Below are 18,236 nucleotides of genomic sequence, written 5' to 3'. Positions count from 1 at the left end.
ACAATACTGAACTTTAACCATTAAAACATTGAACAATATAAACAGTTAAAACATATTAAAACAGTTTGGTGCTTCTTTAGCTTTACTCAGACAAAGAAAACCTATATAGAAACCCATGTAGTTAGGCTTGGTAGAAAGTGCACCAGAACAACATTTTCTGTGGTGCTGGTATTAACACTGACTGAAGGAAAGGCAGCTCAGGAATTATTACAGAGCAGGCAACTAGACAGGACTGTGTCACTTCAGATAGCCAGCCCATGTTTCTGTTAGACCAAGAGCTGATCTGTTTTCTTTCTTATATTAACTGTATTCCATCAGGTAAACAAGAACTCCTTTCCATACTAGAATCAATCAATTTCATGTATGGTAAGGAAGAAGAAGAAGAAGAAGAAGAAGAAGAAGAAGAAGAAGAAGAAGAAGAAGAAGAAGAAGAAGAAGAAGAAGAAGAAGAAGAAGAAGAAGAAGAAGAAGATATTGGATTTATATCCCGCCCTCCACTCCGAAGAGTCTCAGAGTGGCTCACAATCTCCTTTACCTTCCTCCCCCACAACAGACACCCTGTGAGGTGGGTGGGGCTGGAGAGGGCTCTCACAGCAGCTGCCCTTTCAAGGACAACCTCTGCCAGAGCTATGGCTGACCCAAGGCCATGCCAGCAGGTGCAAGTGGAGGAGTGGGGAATCAAACCCGGTTCTCCCATATAAGAGTCCGCACACTTAACCACTACACCAAACTGGCTCTCCCAACCACTACACCAAGGCTCTCCCAACCACTACACCAAGGCAGGCTTGGGTTGATAATTTTTAGAGTATATTGTTTCAGACTGCAGGTGGAAGTGTCATATTTTGAGTATTTCATTGCATTATTCATTGTATATATTGTAAGGACCTTGCCGCCTCCTCCAGCCAAGACTCCCTCAGTTAGTGAAGTCTGCATCTTATTTTGGAATTAGTTGTTTTAATAGGCTCCCCCTTTTACAGCCTTAGTACCAGGGAAACTGCAACTAAAGAAGTCTCATAAAGCCACCTGGGTATAGCCATGGAAGTCCAGGAAAGAGGTAGGGTGTGCTGGCAGTACAAACTGATTAACTACAATCTTCCCCAGTTCAGGGTTCTCAATAACAATAACACATCACTTCATTCTCAATAACAAAAGACTTCACAGCACTGGAATATCCTGGCATATCCCAGAGGTGTCTGCCCAGTCCAAGGAAGTTGCTATTTCATTAATCAGTGCTTGGTTCCTCTTTTTCCTTTTTTTTACTCAATCAAGAAGGGCATTAATTTATGCTCCATCCTGTTTCTTTCTTGTTTCGACCCGCTCAGCTTGGAGGAAGTCGATAGAATTCTTGCCACTGCACGTTCCACGACTTGCGATCTGGACCCTTGCCCCTCCTGGCTAATTAAGGCCTGCCAGGAGGAACTAAGATATCCTATACGGGATATTATAAATCGATCCCTTTCAGAAGGTGTTTTTCCAACACCTCTGAAAGAGGCACTGGTCCGCCCTCTCCTGAAAAAACCGTCATCAGATCCGGCCGAATTGGCACATTACCGGCCGGTCTCAAACTTGCCCTTTTTAGGCAAAATTATCGAGAGGGCCGTGGCGGTGCAGTTACAGGAATTTCTGGAGGACGCTTCCGTCCTAGACCCATGCCAGTCCGGCTTTCGCCCGGGCCATGGGACAGAAACAGTCCTGGTCGCCCTCATGGATGACCTCCGACGGCAACTGGATCGAGGCGGCTCGGCAGTACTGCTGTTGTTAGACCTATCGGCGGCGTTCGATATGGTTGACCACCGGCTGCTGACCCGCCGCCTCGCCGACGCAGGAATTCGGGGGCTAGCCTTACAGTGGCTCTCCTCCTTTCTTGAGGGTCGGGGACAAAGGGTGGCAATCGGGGGGGAACTGTCTCAGAGGTATCCACTCCATTGCGGAGTGCCTCAGGGGGCAGTCCTCTCCCCGATGCTGTTTAACATCTTTATGCGCCCCCTTGCCCAGATTGCACGGAGGTCCACGCAACGGTCACTTCGAGGTTAGACTACTGCAATGCCCTCTACATGGGGCTGCCCTTGTACCGAACACGGAGACTCCAGGTAGTCCAGAACGCGGCGGCCAGGCTGCTGGAGGGACTACCACGGTGGGAGCCTGCACGGCCTGGGCTGCGCAATCTGCACTGGCTGCCGGTTGTCTACCGTGTTCGCTATAAGGTGCTGGTTATTACCTTTAAAGCCCTATATGGCCGAGGACCTGCCTACCTAAAGGACCGCCTCTCCCCATATGTACCCCGGAGAGCACTGAGGTCTGGTTCTCAGAACTTATTAACAATCCCTGGGCCAAGAGAAGTTAGGTTGAAGGCCACTAGGGAGCAGGCCTTCTCGGTGATAGCCCCTCGCTGGTGGAATGATCTCCCAGAGATGGTGCGAGCCCTGCGGGACCTGAGCCAATTCCGCAGGGCTTGCAAAACATTTCTTTTTCAGTTAGCATTTGAGTCACCATGTGGTAACTAAGACAGAACCTGATTAATGAATGAATAGACACTTAGCCATCTTAAATACATCATTTTAGCACCTATTTTTATATCTTATATGTTTATATGTTTTTATGTATTTTAAATAATTTATTGTAATTAATGTTTAAATTGTTATGTTTTATGAATCACGGGACTCCCATGTCTATTATTGTTTAATGTGAATCATGAGACTCCCATGTCTGTTAGCCGCCCTGAGCCCGCCTAGCGGGGAGGGCGGGATATAAAAATAAAATATTATTATTATTATTATTATTATTATTATTATTATTATTATTATTATTATTATTATTATTATTATTATTATTATTATTATTATTATTATTATTATTATTATTATTATTATTATTATTTCTGGAGCTATCTTGACTCACCTAAACTTTTGTGTCAGTGCAAATCTGTCTCACTTCAACCTAATTAAAGTATGTTAATCATGTTGCTTCATCAAGGCTCTTTGTGGACATATAGATCTGGCTATAACACCTTATCAAAGTATTTCCCCTACTTTCCCCCACAAAAGTTTGGCAGCAGTTAACTTTAAACCAGACAGTAAGATTCAAAGTTTTTATCTTGGACCAATCATGTTCCTGGGAAACTGGGTTCCTATTCAGGGTGTGCATTTGGTTTGGCTGAGCCAGTAAAATCCCAAATAACAGCTAATTTGGCTATATTCAACCCCGAATACAACTGAATCAGATTCTCTAATGTTATTTGGTGGCCAAATGTGGCTGTTCGAATATCGCCAAATCAGTATTTGGCAGTATTCGGCTCCATTATAACCTATGGGCCATTGAAGTCAATGGCAAAATAGGGTATAATGAATGGCCACTAAGAGGCATAGGGTTTGAGGGAGATGCACCAAATTTGCAAGGCAGCTGGAGGAACCTCTCCCCCACAGAACCCCACAGTTCCAAAAAGATTGGACCCGGGAGTCCAATTCTAGTGACACACAAAGAGGATGTGCCCATTCCCCAAGCTTTCCTATGGTGGGAAAATTGACACTGAAGAGGAGGGGGTTTGAGAGAGATGCACCAAATTTGCAGGCCAGCTTCAGGTGCCTTTCCCCACCAGAAGCCCATGTCCCCGAAAGATTGGACCAGGGGTTCCTATTCTAGGGGCACCCAAAGAGAGCCATTGTTCTCTATGATGGGGAAAAACCAATCTGTCACTTTCACTGTAGCTTCAGGACCCTCTTCCCGAGAACCCCAAAATTCTAAAAAAGATTGGACCAGGGTAACATGCCAGAACCATAAAGAACTAGGATAAGTATGGTGCAGTGACAGGTTCCCAAGCTACTTGCCTTTAAAAGAAGAGTAGACGCAATATTTGTGCAACTTTTTGACATGTAAGTTAACTTTGACTTTAGAACCTTTCAAAACCCAAGTGCCCTGGTTTCCAAGATTTTCTTTCTTTAGGTCAGTGTTAAAGGATTCCTCACACAGTGTTTGTTCTGTAGGGTTTTGCAGCTGCTTTGCATGCAGAAAGTCCATGCCCAATCTCTGCTGCTTGGCACTAGTGCATTTAATGCACTAGTTCTTTGCTGCAGTGCTGCAGAAAACCCCCACAACAATTTGTGAATCAAGGAGATTCTCTAATTTGAACTAAGATTCCACAGTGGCACTTGTTCTACTGGACACATTGCACTGTTCTGTTCCTTGAAAGCAAGCACTCTCATCATATTTGACTTTCCACTGCAAAGATTCCCTAGGATAATCTGACTGCTGCCTGGGGTAGTTTTTCCCACCATGGGGAACAATGACCCTCTTTGGGTGCCCCTAGGATAGGAACCCCAGTCAAATCTTTCTGGAACATGGGGTTTCTAGTGGGGAGAGGCACCTGAAGCTGCCCTGAAAATTTGGTCCCTCCCCCTCAAACCTCCTCCTCCTCCTCAAAGTCATTGTTTCCATAGTGATTATAGTGGGGAAAGTGAAAGATTGGTTTTTCCTCACCATAGGGAGCAATGACCCACTTGGGGTACCACTAGGATAGGAACCTTTGGTCCAATATTTTGGGAACATGAGACTACTGGTGGGGAGATGCACCTGAAGCTCTCTCCTTCAAACCCCCTCCTCCCCAGTGTCAATTTTCCCACCGTGTGGAAAGTGACACTTCCCCCCACCACCACCAACTGTAGGAAAGCATGGGGAATGGGGGCATCTCTTTTTGTGCCCCTAGAATTGGACCCCCTGATCCATCCTTTTGAAACTTGGGAGTTCCATGGGAGAGAGGCTCCTGCAGCTGCCCTGAAAATTTAGTGCCTCCCCCTCAAACCCCCTCCTCTCCAGCCCCTCTAGATTATACCCTATTTGCTATTGACTTCCATGGTGGGATGACTGCGCCCACTTTGGGTGCCCCTAGAATTGGAACCCCTGATCCATCCTTTTGAAACTTGGGAGTTCCATGGGGGAGAGGCTCCTGCAGCTGCCCTGAAAATTTAGTGCCTCCCCCTCAAACCCCCTCCTCTCCAGCCCCTCTAGATTATACCCTATTTGCTATTGACTTCCATGGTGGGATGACTGCGCCCACTTTGGGTGCCCCTAGAATTGGAACCCCTGATCCATCCTTTTGAAACTTGGGAGTTCCATGGGGGAGAGGCTCCTGCAGCTGACCTGCAAATTTAGTGCCTCCCCCTCAAACCCTCTCCTCCCCAGCCCCTCTAGATTATACCCTATTTTCCCATTGACTTCCATGGTGAGATGGGTGTGCCCACTTTGGGTGCCCCTAGAATTGGACCCCCTGATCCATCCTTTTGAAACTTGGGAGTTCCATGGGGGAGAGGCTCCTGCAGCTGCCCTGAAAATTTAGTGCCTCCCCCTCAAACCCCCTCCTCTCCAGCCCCTCTAGATTATACCCTATTTGCTATTGACTTCCATGGTGGGATGACTGTGCCCACTTTGGGTGCCCCTAGAATTGGAACCCCTGATCCATCCTTTTGAAACTTGGGAGTTCCATGGGGGAGAGGCTCCTGCAGCTGCCCTGAAAATTTAGTGCCTCCCCCTCAAACCCCCTCCTCTCCAGCCCCTCTAGATTATACCCTATTTGCTATTGACTTCCATGGTGGGATGACTGCGCCCACTTTGGGTGCCCCTAGAATTGGAACCCCTGATCCATCCTTTTGAAAGTTGGGAGTTCCATGGGGGGGGAGGCTCCTGCAGCTGCCCTGCAAATTTGGTGCCTCCCCCTCAAACCCCCTCCTCCCCAGCCCCTCTAGATTATACCCTATTTTGCCATTGACTTCCATGGTGGGATGGGTGCGCCCACTTTGGGTGCCCCTAGAATTGGACCCCCTGATCCATCCTTTTGAAACTTGGAGGTTCTGTGGGGGAGAAGCTCCTGCAGCTGCCCTGCAAATTTGGTGCCTCTCTCTCAAACCCGCTGCCCCCAAGTGGCCATTCATTATACCCTATTTTACCATTGACTTTAATGTCCCATAGGGTATAATGGAGCCATATATGCAGGAATATCCAGATATATCCTGAATCAGATTCAGCTACCAAATCTAATATTCAAGGGTATTCACACACCAACGCCCCCTGAATATTCTGCCCTTGAATAACCCCAAATCTGGATTTTATTGGATTTATTTATTTGCACATCCCTGGTTTCCATATCTAGCTATGGTACTCTTTCCCATAAAAAGACCATCCCTGGTCAGTGAAAAGTGTGCCAGGTTTCCTATTATCTGAACACCTCTCAATTGTATTGCAGACTTTTTCTCCTTGATTAGTCAGCTCCTTGCTCTGTTCTTTGGATCTCTTCAGAATTCAAGCCCAGGATTTCAGGTTCTATGTCCCTTCTCTTTTAATTTTCCAATTTCCTCCCTCCTGCCTTTTAGAAGTGTGCCCACTGGTTGTTGTGTGTGCATGTGGTTACTTAGGGAGTTAATTCTCATGTACCCAGTGTAGATTCTTCACATTTTTACTTCTTTTACTTTATTTTATATGGAATAAAGCTATTAGTGTTTACAATCTCTCTTCCCCCCCCCCACATAATTTCATTTTGAGGTACCACTACTGAGATGTACCTTGGTATACATAGGCCAAGGTCCTGCATTATTCCATTCTGGACCCCTCCCCTTTTAAGCTTAGTTTCCCCTTCTCTGGGCTCAGTTTGGGTAGCAATATTATACTGTTTTATTGCATTGTTTTCTAATTTTGTAATCTAGCTTTATTATATTGTTTGCAGTATGCAATATGCTGCTTTACTGCATTATTTTCCAGTTTTCCAATTCCAGTTTTATTGCATTGTTTGATATGTGTTATATTCTTATTGCAGTATTTTGAACTGTGTAATCCAACTTCAGACTCAGTGAGAAAGGCAGCCTATTGTGGAAATAAATAAAAATAATCATTTTTAAACACTGCCCTACTCTTCATGTGGTAAATTAGAATACTAAGGGCTCCCAGTAATTTGCCACTTTGCCTAGATTCAGGGAACTTTTTACATGGGAAACATTTAAAAATATAACAGCTGCAAACCAAAGTTCAGCTGTCCCAAATTTTCAGTCTATAACCTCATCTATAGTAATAATTCTCTTATCGCCATGGCCAAATCAAAGATGGCCATTTGCTAATATTTTTAGAACAAACAATTGGCTTATCACATGTTGGTTAGCGTCTCTGGCCTCCCATTGGCTGACTACTCAGGCCCAGGAATGCTGAAAAACTGCCAGAAGCAGTCTTACCTCAGAGACAGCCATATCTCTTAGCTTTTCTCTGTCAGTCTGCCTCAGAAAGGCTGCAGAGCGCCTGCAGCCTCACAAAAGGCCATATCAATGGCCCACACAGACAGCCTCCCAGCACACGCAGCCTCCGGATGCCACTGCAATAGCCAGGGAGCCTGGCACCACCTCAGAGGGCATGGCTGTCCCATCTTTACTGTCTTTCACTCCCTCTCTCTCTCCTCCCCTCAGCCTCATCCCAGGATGGTTGCCTGAGGAGGAGATAGGGAAGCCTCAAAGGGTTGTTGTTCAGATCAAAGGGGAAGAGGAATGAGAATGATGTAAGCTGCTTTGTTCCCACCCACCCCGCACTGTGAAGAAAGAATGTCTGTTTCCTATCTAGATGCTGCAGGGTTGCCAACTCCAGGTTAGCAAATTCCAAATGGTAGAGATCAGCTCCCCTTGAGGTGGGGAGAGTGAATACCTTCACTTGAGTGGGTGGAAAGACAGCAAAGCTGGGGGCAGGTACTTGCCCAGAGGCCTTTAGTGGAACCTTTCCAGGTTGATGGGAAATTCCTAAGGTACCACTACAGGCCTTTCCTCCTGGGGAACCACTGTTGCCAATCTCCAGGTGAGGGCTGGAGATCTCTCAAAATTACAACTGCTATCCAGATAGGCAGAGATCAGCTCCCCTTGAGGTGGGGGGGGGAGTGAATGCCTTCACGTGGGTAAGTAAGAAGACAGCAAGGCTGGGGGGGGGGGGCACTTACACAGAGGCCTTTATTGGTGCCTTTCCAGGTTAGTGGGGAATTCCTGGAGATTCTGTGGTGGAGTTTGAGGAGGACATATGAGTAAGGGCTTCAGAGTGGGATCTGCCAGACCCGGGTTCTTGCTGTGGAAGCTGACTGGGTGATTTCAGACTTCCAGCCTAACCTGCACAGAGTTGTTGTTCATGGGAGGAGAGGAGAATGATGTAAACTGCTTTGCCCCCCACCACTGTGAAGAAAGACTGTCATTTTCCTATAGAGAAGCTGCAGGGAGGGGGAAGATAATGAAAAGCTAAAATGAAAGGGGCAGATAAAGGAAAGGAGATAGGGTTGCCAACTCCAGACTTGGAAATTCCTGGAGATTTAAGGGGTGGGGCCTGGAGATGGTGGCATTTGAGGAAGGATAGGACCTCAGACAGATACAATGCCATTTCCTCCTGGGGAGTCATTGGAGATCACTCAGATTTACAATTGCTCTCTAGATGGCAGAGATCAGCTTCCCTTAGGGGGAGGGGAGTCAATGCCTTCACTTGGGTGAGTGGGAAGACACAAGGGTGGTGGGCACTTGCCCAGAGCCTCCTTCTAGAGCCCATTGTATATTTCTTCACAATGGGCCTTACTCCCAGTTCTTAATAATGTGTAGAACTGTTCCCCATGGGAAAAGTTATGGGGAAAGCTTCTTACCCCTTCTGTTCCCACAGCCCTCATCTCAATTTTAACTAGTGTTAATAGTCAGAATAGGCATCTGCCCTGGAGCATTAACTTATTGCTGTGACCATGGTGTTATCTAGTTTGCTACTCTTCTCCCTTTATCTTGTTCATGTGTGAACAAATGAATGCAGCCCCAGATGGTGTTAAGGACCATCAGCAGGTTGGAAAACTGCATTTTATTTGCCTCAGACCCACTACAATAATCATAGAAGAAGCTCAGACACAGACTTTGGCCTCGTGAACACAATGGATAGCTGTAAGATAGAGTCAACATGCCAACTTCTATGTAGATTGTGTGCTGTCCAACAAGCCAACTGGTAGCAAAATCATTGACCTTTTGGCATCCTGTTCTACTGGGCAGTGGTAGTGATACTAAGTGGATACCTAAGTGAATAAAATAACAGAACTGCTGTGATAAAAAGGAATTCTTGTCAATAGAAACCTGGATTGTAGAATAAGCTGCTAAACATTACACTCTCTTGTCTTCATTTCCCAGTCCTGGAAATGTACAGTAACTTCTACCCTCTTTAACTGGTTACTGCTTTTGATGTAATTATGAGCCTAGCCAACCACTGCAGTCATCTTCAGAGGCCTTGTTTCAGGTGCCTCTGCCTTCTAAAATCCCAGAAAGAGTCTTCTTGATCATGCACCCAAATCCTGGAATCTTCTGACCAGAGAGCTTCATCATCTCTCCCATTCTGTCGCCAGGTGAAGACTTTTTTGTTTCATTTGGCATTCCTTTGGTAATCCTTCCTTCCTACCCAATGTTTGTTGTTTTTATACTTCTGTATGTATTTTAGCTTGGATTTTAATTATGTATTTTATTGGTTGCATTGATTTTTAATATGTGATTTTATTACATATGTTTTTGATTTGTAATCTGAGTTGATGGCTCTGATGAAGGTAGAAAGGTGCGGTAAATTTTTTGTAAAATAAATCATTACACAGTATCAAAGTCAAAGAACAACTTTGGTGCAGAAGGAAAATAAACTTTGTTTTGACTTCCCACAGAAAATTTGCAATAAATTTGATAGTGGTTTTTTGTGTTGAGAAAAGCTCTGATAGTGTATTCAGTTTAGGCTACAATGTGATGCTCATGAGAATGTCCCATTGGAATGAATGGGCCTTTCCCACACAAGGATGAAGAGTTGGGTGAAAGGAGTTGACCAGACATTAGCCAAAAGACAGAGCTAACATGTACTCACTGGATTTACTAAATTCCTTACATAATTTTGTAGAGGAAGCAACAGAACAGGTCAACTCCTTTTACCCAACTCTTTGTCCTTGTTGTTAGCCCTAGAGTGAGTCAGTGTCTTTTTCTCCACAGGCCCAGTTAGAGGTAGGGATGGCCATATGGGTCAGCATATTTCTTTGCCATCACTCTTTTGCTGATTCCCCATGATGATAGGTGCAGGTACATCTGGTTGAGGGTGCCGGGAACTGCTGCCAGGTTTCCATTTGAGCAAGCTGGAATGAAACACAGGGTGTAGGTTTCAAAATAGCCTTAGGGAGATCAAGCTCCACAGCTATTTGGCTGATCACTTGTTAAGAACATAAGAGAAGCCATGTTAGATCAGGCCAATGGCCCATCCAGTCCAACATTCTGTGTCACACAGCGGCCAAATATATATATATACACATACATACACATACATACACACACACACACGCTGTGGCTAATAGCCACTGATGGACCTCTGCTCCATATTTTTATCTAACCACCTCTTGAAGGTTGCCATACTTATTTTATCTTGAAAGGTCCCAAGTATTTGTAGCCCAATTTCTTTGAAGGTTAAGAACCTGGCAAGATCTTAGTGGAGACAAATACCGAATCTCCTACTTTCAGTTCCCACACAGGGACATGTGTTTTATCAAATTGGGCTTTGTACACTTCTTTGGCTCTTTTTAAGTTTTCCTGGATGACTCGCCAAGAATTAGTTAGTGCAGTCCACCAGTTTGTGAAATCCATCAGAAGGGTAGGATTACCCCCCAGCAAGCTAGGAAATGGTTTTCCTTTGTAGCCATTGACAATCATAAAGGGGCTGCTTTGAATGGAGCTATCCACATTCTGCAAAAGGCAGCCCCACCCAGTTATCCTGTTGATGGTTTATAAAACATGCTGTGTTTCATTCCAGTTTGCTCAAATGGGACCCTGGCAGCAATTCCTGGCACCCTCGACCAGATGTACCTGCACCTATCATCGTGGGGAATCAGACTCATCACAAAGTTGAAGAAATCTTAAATCCTAGGCTAAAAAGGGGAACTTTGTATTATTTTATCAAATGGCTTCACTTTCCTCCCTTGCATAATGAATTGGTTGACAGCAAACATGTTTGTGCCTTGCACCTGGTAAAAAAATTCCATGCAAAGTACCTGGACAAACCCAGGGGACCAGCTTGAGGGGTGCAGTATGTCAAGGGCCCTTGCCATATTTTGGTTATCACCTTCCAAAGCCAATTTGAACTGCTCATTTTCTGGGAGGGGAGGAGTTTGGTGTTAACTAATTGGTATTGCTTTACAAGAGGTTTTGGCTGTTACATTTGGCAGGCTCAATAACAGCCCTAAGAATGGTATAAAGATCTGGTCATTTCCCAGGTGCATCAGATCTGACGCAGAACTGTTATACTACTGTTTTCTGCCTATCAATAAAGTCAACCTACTTTGTAACCTGGAGGTCTGCTTAGATTGAAGATAGTCCCAGATCTGACAGAAAGGGCATTAAGTGGTGACAAACCCAGGTTTGGCACCAACGATATAATTGTTAGGCAACTACAGCCAATCCTGTGCGGATGCTTGTGGGATATATTTGTTTCCAGGCATCTCAGGGACTTTTTTTTTTCTTAGTCTTTTGTCAGCTGTTTGGTAGTTCTAAATGAAGTAGCTTGAGGTTTGCATCATTTTCTGAATTATAGTTCTTAAGAACATAAGAGAAGCCATGTTAGATCAGGCCAATGGCCCATCCAGTCCAACACTCTGTGTCACACAGTGGCAAAAAAAAATTATATATACACACACACACACATACTGTGGCTAATAACCACTGATGGACCTTGCATTCTTGCATTCATGCAGTTTTTAGAGATTTTCCAGAACAAATTTCCGGTTGAATGGAAAATGCTTGAAGTAGTCAAGACTTCTGCTTTCATGCTGTTTCTCAGCTCAGTGTCACTTTAAAGTGGCAGAGCTGTTCAGTTTGACATCCTGGCCTTCACACCCTAAGAATGCATGAAATGACCCTCCTGAGCAGACATCAAAGCATGGCCATTGATATGTATCAGACCTTTATAGGTGATAAGGTTTCAGTTCCACTTATATGGCTTATGTCTGTTATCCTCTACCTCTTCCTAGAAAATCCCAAAGCTCTTGTGCTATTGCCGTTTCTGAGTGCACTGTATAAGCAGACTGTCAATTTTGACTAGCAAGTGCTTGTTAATGCCCCATTGCATACTTGTATCTGCCTGTAATATCCCTCTGTTAACTGGAGCAGAATGCTTGTTGTTCCCAAGCAACAGCTATATGTTTTCTACAGAGTGGAGGAACCTTAAAAAGAATTAGCATGTAGTACTAAAGTTATAAATAGTCTGTTAACTACATTTGTGTATTCAGTTTCACGGGTTTCCATGCTTCCACCATGTAGGGTTTCTGTGCTGGGTGCCGGTCAATTGTGGAGAGGGCACTGCTGTTTTTTGGGAGGCAATGAATAGCCACTATGTGACAGTATTCTCATCTGATATTAATATCATGGAATGGGAAAGCATACTTCCAGTAACCCCCCAATATGCACACACAGTCACAATTTTGTGTTAATATGGTAGCACACATTTTCTGTTTTCGGTATACACAAATACATATGTTCAAAAATCTGGGGTTATGATTGAACATAATGAATCAGGAAAATATGCATATGTGCCTTGTTTACACAACATGATGACCATGCGCATTGAGACAATGTGCATACTGAGAAGATTGACCATTTGGTCTGCAAAGCAAATCATAGGCTCGGGCCGTTGAGAGAAGAGATGACATTTCTCAGGTTCAGAAGATCAGAGATGATATCTTTTAAGATGCCACCTTTTAATTGAGGCCATTTCCTCACATGTTTCTGAAAACAGCTTTCTTCAAATTAGATGCAATGCTTAAGCCTATGATGTTATAACTGCAGATTCAATCCTTCTTCCATGTTAATGAACCTTGATGTGAGGCACAAATGGCACAAAAGGGTCTTAAAGGCACTCTGTAATGGTTTGAGGGAAAATGATCTGAGATTCATTACACCTTTTACGTGATGCACACTGCACTGCTGCTTGTTTGGCTGTTTTTAATTAATGCCTTCCTTTAATTTCCCTTTGAAACATCATTTGCAATGATCCTATTTGCAACTCAAAGTTTCCCATCAAAGATCAGTTAACATTAAGACAGTCTAACTCATATATACAACCCGCCCAACCCCAAATCAGAAAAGAGCAAGCGAGAAGGAAGATGTCACATACTGACTACAGGGAAACTGTGCCAAACAGCTAATCACAGCAGTTCCAGCAAACTTGAATCTGTCCAAAAAGATCCTGAGCTCACAGTGTTTAATTGCTCTTGATGGCTCTTGGTCAGTCATGCATGACAATGTGTGTGTCACGCTGCTTCCTGCCTGTGTTCATTCCTGTCAGCCTTCACTCCAGGTGATGAGTGCTGCTTCTCTGACCATGTTGGAAGGAAAAGGGGGGGGGGGAGAGGAAGCATTCACAGACACAGAGCAACATGTACCAACACTACTGAAACAAGGAGATCGAGCACCACAAAATGGACACTGAAGGCTGGCTTTCATTGCAATGTTAAGGGTATTTAAAAAAAAAGTGGAGCATCTGTGACCTCCAGCATTCCAATTGGCAAGCTTCAATTCTTCTGCTGAATGCATGCTGGAAGCTTCATGGAGCAATTTGAATTACAATCGAGGAGAAAGAGTGTTAGTGTTTTTGGTAAACTGGAGCTTTAAAACTCGGATTTAAACTGCTAATAAGAAAGGGGAGGCAAGATGCAATTTAAATAATCTAGATGTTGTACTATAGCATCCTGCCTCATCTTGAAAATGATTGTTTACTGGTTTATAACATTGGGGAGAGGGCTAGATTTAGTTAGCACTTAAATGTATGGCATGTATTATGTGTTGGTTTGATCTAATCCAAATGAAGAAGGCTTAGTCACATACTAATATTGCACCTTAGACCTATGCAGGATTATACAAAAGAAAGTCCTATTGTGTTCTGTGGGACTGATTCCCAGTAAAAAGTGCAGAAGATAGCATTCTCATCCTGAACATAACTACCCACAATGCCATTTGAATGTAGCCTCAATGTAGGTGTAAATATAACTTTTTGTGATGCTGCTATGGCTGAGACCTCTGGTGACAAATTTGGTGTATGATGGCACTTTCCCCTCTATGGTAAAACACAATGAACTAGATAATTGGCAATCTTTTGTACTTTAAAGGTACCCCAGAAGTTACTGCCTGAGTCAGGTCACTGCGCCCAACCACACTGTATACATTGGTGCTCTGTCCTAGGCAGACAAACCCATGAGAATTACAATTGCTGTCAGAGCAATGTACACCTCACTTGATTGGACCCTACAACCCATAAATGCAAATTAAACAGTTGGCCCCATACTTGCCGCCCTCTGACCTAGCCATGGTGATCCATGCAACAGTCACCTTCAGTCTTGAACTTTCCCGGAGACACACGCTTGATTGTGGCGTGCCTCAGGGGGCGGTTCTTTCCCCAATGTTGTTCAACATCTACATACGCCCCCTTGCCCAGATTGCCCGGAGGTATGGGTTGGGTTGTCACCAGTATGCTGATGACACCCAGCTCTATCTACTGATGGACGGCCAGCCTGACTGCATACCAGAAAATCTGAACCTGGCGTTGAAAGCCGTGGCTGGATGGCTCAAGCTGAGTAGATTGAAAATAAATCCAGTGAAGACAGAGGTCCTTTGCTTGGGTCGGCGTGGTCCAGGAAGGGAAATTCCCCTACCGGCCTTTGATAGTGCGCCACTGACAGTGGCACACAGGGTCAGGAGCTTGGGGGTACTACTGGAGCCTGCCCTGACAATGGAGGCCCAGATAGAACCACTGCTAAGTCCGCATTTTTTCATCTTAGGTGGGCAAGGCAGTTGGCCCCTTTCCTGGAACACGGTGACCTGGCAACAGTGATTCATGCAATGGTCACCTCGAGGTTGGACTACTGTAATGCCCTCTACATGGGGCTGCCCCTGTGCCGAACCTGGAAGTTGCAGCTAGTGCAGAATGCCGCTGCCCGGCTGTTATTAGGGCTTCCTAGGTGGGAGCACATTCAGCTGGGGCTCCGGGGACTGCACTGGCTGCCAATAATATACCGGGTTCGTTACAAGGTGCTGGTTATTACCTTTAAAGCCCTATATGGCCTAGGACCTACCTACCTTAGGGACCGTTTTTCCCCACATGTTCCCTAGAAAGTACTCAGATCTGGTTCCCAAAATCTGCTAGTAATCCCCGGGCCAAAGGAGGCCCGTCTGAAGTCAACCAGGGATAGGGCCTTTTCAATCACAGCCCCCTGCTGGTGGAACCAGCTACCGGAGGAGGTGAGGGCCTTGCAGAACCTTGGGCAGTTTTGCAAGGCCTGTAAGATAGTCCTCTTCCGGTTGGCATATAACTAACTGGTATTTAAAAACTGCAAAGGAAGGCTGTGAGAATAGCACCAAACTGTCAGACTGTTTGTTCTTGTTTTACTGTTTTAACTATTGTAAATTATTTTATATGCATTTTAATATTTATTTATTAATCTTATTGTTCTAGATTTTATGTTGTAAGCCACCCTGAGCCCACCTCGGTGGGGAGGGCGGGATATAAATTAATTAATTAATTAATTAAATGGTCAGGGAATAGCATCCTAGTATGTCCCCCTTAGAGCATTACGCTCAAGTAACCAAAATCTACTGGTGGTCCCTGGCCCAAAGGACATCCAGGACTGCTAATAGACGAGCAGTTTGGGGGGGGTTGGGAGGTGTTCAGAATTGGACTGGCTAGAAAGGAGCCATCCCGAAGCCTCCAAACGCTCCCCGGTGAAGCACCTGCATCCCATCTACCAGGCAGCCAGACACCTCCTGACGCGGAGGTGCCTCAGAAGCCAGACTGCTCTTTCTTTCCCCAACAGGTTAAGCACTTATGCACTCAAGTGCTCCCAACAGTTTTTAAGAGGGGGAAAGGCAGAAGCGGCTTGGGGTGGCTTGGCACTTTCACACAGTTAAGTCACCTCGCATCCGCCCTGCTACTTCCAGATGGCAAGGAAGCAACTGGCAGTCAGCTCAAAGATTTGAAAGTGGTAGCTTTTTGAGTCACTCTGCGGAGCCTGGAGGACATGTTGAATACGGGATGGGGACGGGTGACAAATGTTGCCATCTGGAGGGATTTTTTGGGGTCAATTTCAGAGGCATCTCTGAGTCGGCCCAAAGTGCCAGTTTGTAATCAACCCAGCTGTCTTCATCCAGGGCCAGGACCTTTTTGTCCTTGGCCTTGGACTGGACAGGAGAGATCAGGGCCCTGCAGGATCTGGTACAATTCTGCATGGCCCTCAAAACAGTGTTGGGTCTCTGGCTAAGGGCAGTACTGCCCCTCTAGCCGATAGGCTATCATTAGTTTCTGGCCTTCCATTCTCCCCTCCTCCATTATTTCCCCCTTCTTCCCTTCTCAAATGCTTTTTTACTGCTCCCTGTATGAGTTTTTATGCAATTTGAATCTTATAGAAGTTGCTTTATTCATTTTATTGTATTTATAGATTGATTGATTGATTGATTAATTGTATGTTTGCATATGTGTATATTCTAAATTGTATATATAGATTGTATATTTATAAGCTGTTGTCACCTGATCTGAGCTGGGCTCAGGGAGAGTGGGATACCAATGTAATAAATAAATAGATCTCATATCACACATAAAGCTGCCTTATACTGAATCAGACCCTTGATCTCTGTCAATGTTGTCTTTTCAGACTAGCAACAGCTCTCTAGAATCTCAGGTTGAGGTCTTTTACATTACTCACCACCTAATCCTTTCAACTGGAGATACCAGCGACTAAACCTAGGGCCTTCTCCCTGCAAAACAGATACCCTACCAATGAGCCACACCCCTTGATTCCATTGTCTCTAGTCATAGCTAGGTTATGGTAAACCCATGGTTTTTCTCTGTTCCTCAGGCTGCAGAGAGAGTAGTTCCAAGAAAACGTAAAAAGGTACGAGATCAAGAGGGGGTTAGATAAAAATATGGAGCAGAGGTCCATCAGTGGCTATTAGCCACAGTTTCAAGTTTCAAGTTTATTTCAATTTATATCCCACCCTTCCCACTGAAGTGGCTCAGGGCGGCTCACAGCACATAAAATCTAACATAAAATTATTAAATTTAAAACATCTTACACAGTTAAAACAGTAAAATAAAACATATAACAGAGGTCTATTAAAACTACATTCAGTTTCCAATGCCAGTTAGTTATAAGCCAGCCGGAAGAGGGCTGTCTTACAGGCCCTGCGGAACTGGCCAAGGTCCCGCAGGGCCCTCACCTCTTCCGGCAGCTGGTTCCACCAGAAAGGGGCCGTTACAGAGAAAGCCCTGTCCCTGGTAGACAGTTTGTGTGTGTGTGTATATATATATGTATAAAAATTTGGCCACTGTATGACACAGAGTGTTGGACTGGATGGGCCATAGGCCTGATCCAACTTGGCTTCTCTTATGTTCTTATCATATAATGCACTTAGTATTTCTAGAATTTTTGATGGCAGCCATGTATGCATCATATCCAGATGTCCTGTTCACATGTTACAGTGAACAGTGTATGTCTGTTTGTTGTATGAAAAAGCCAATGTGTTAATTCACTGTATAAATGAAACCAGGGCCCAATAACTTGATAAATGTGGGATTTAAATCACGTGTTGAATGTAATATTAGAATTACTCAGTTCACATATAAAGAAAAACCAAGGATACACTGTATCAGTGCCTTCTTAGTAACTTGTGAACAGGGCTACAGTCTTATACGCAGCATAATATTATTAATGGGAACAATGTCCGTTCAAATGTGAATTCTAGGACTGGAATTAGACTTTCACTCCAATCAGCTCAGCATTAAAATATTTACTCTATTATTATGTTTACATTACAGTAAATGTCCCACATTTGGTGAATGTTGATGCCCACGTGTGAATGTTGACCATAGCAGATGAAGTATCAATAAATCAGCTCTTTACTTCCATCCAGGGCTTTTTTTGTAGAAAAGCCCAGCAGGAACTCATTTGCATATTAGGCCACCCCCCTGACATCACCATGATTATGCACAGGGATTTTTGTAGAAAATGCCCAGCAGGAACTCATTTGCATATTAGGCAACACACCCTGATGCCAAACCAGCCGGAACTGCGTTCCTGTGCATTCCTGCTAAAAAAAAAAAAAAGCCCTGTTTCCATCATTAATGAGCATGATGGAAGAGAGAACTGGGTGGGAATGGTGATGCTGCTTGGTGAACATTGATGTCCATCATCTGCATATGGCTCATAGAAG

Source organism: Heteronotia binoei, chromosome 1, assembly GCF_032191835.1.
Source record: "Heteronotia binoei isolate CCM8104 ecotype False Entrance Well chromosome 1, APGP_CSIRO_Hbin_v1, whole genome shotgun sequence".
Taxonomy (NCBI): domain Eukaryota; kingdom Metazoa; phylum Chordata; class Lepidosauria; order Squamata; family Gekkonidae; genus Heteronotia; species Heteronotia binoei.
Note: the sequence above shows the minus strand (reverse complement) of the source record.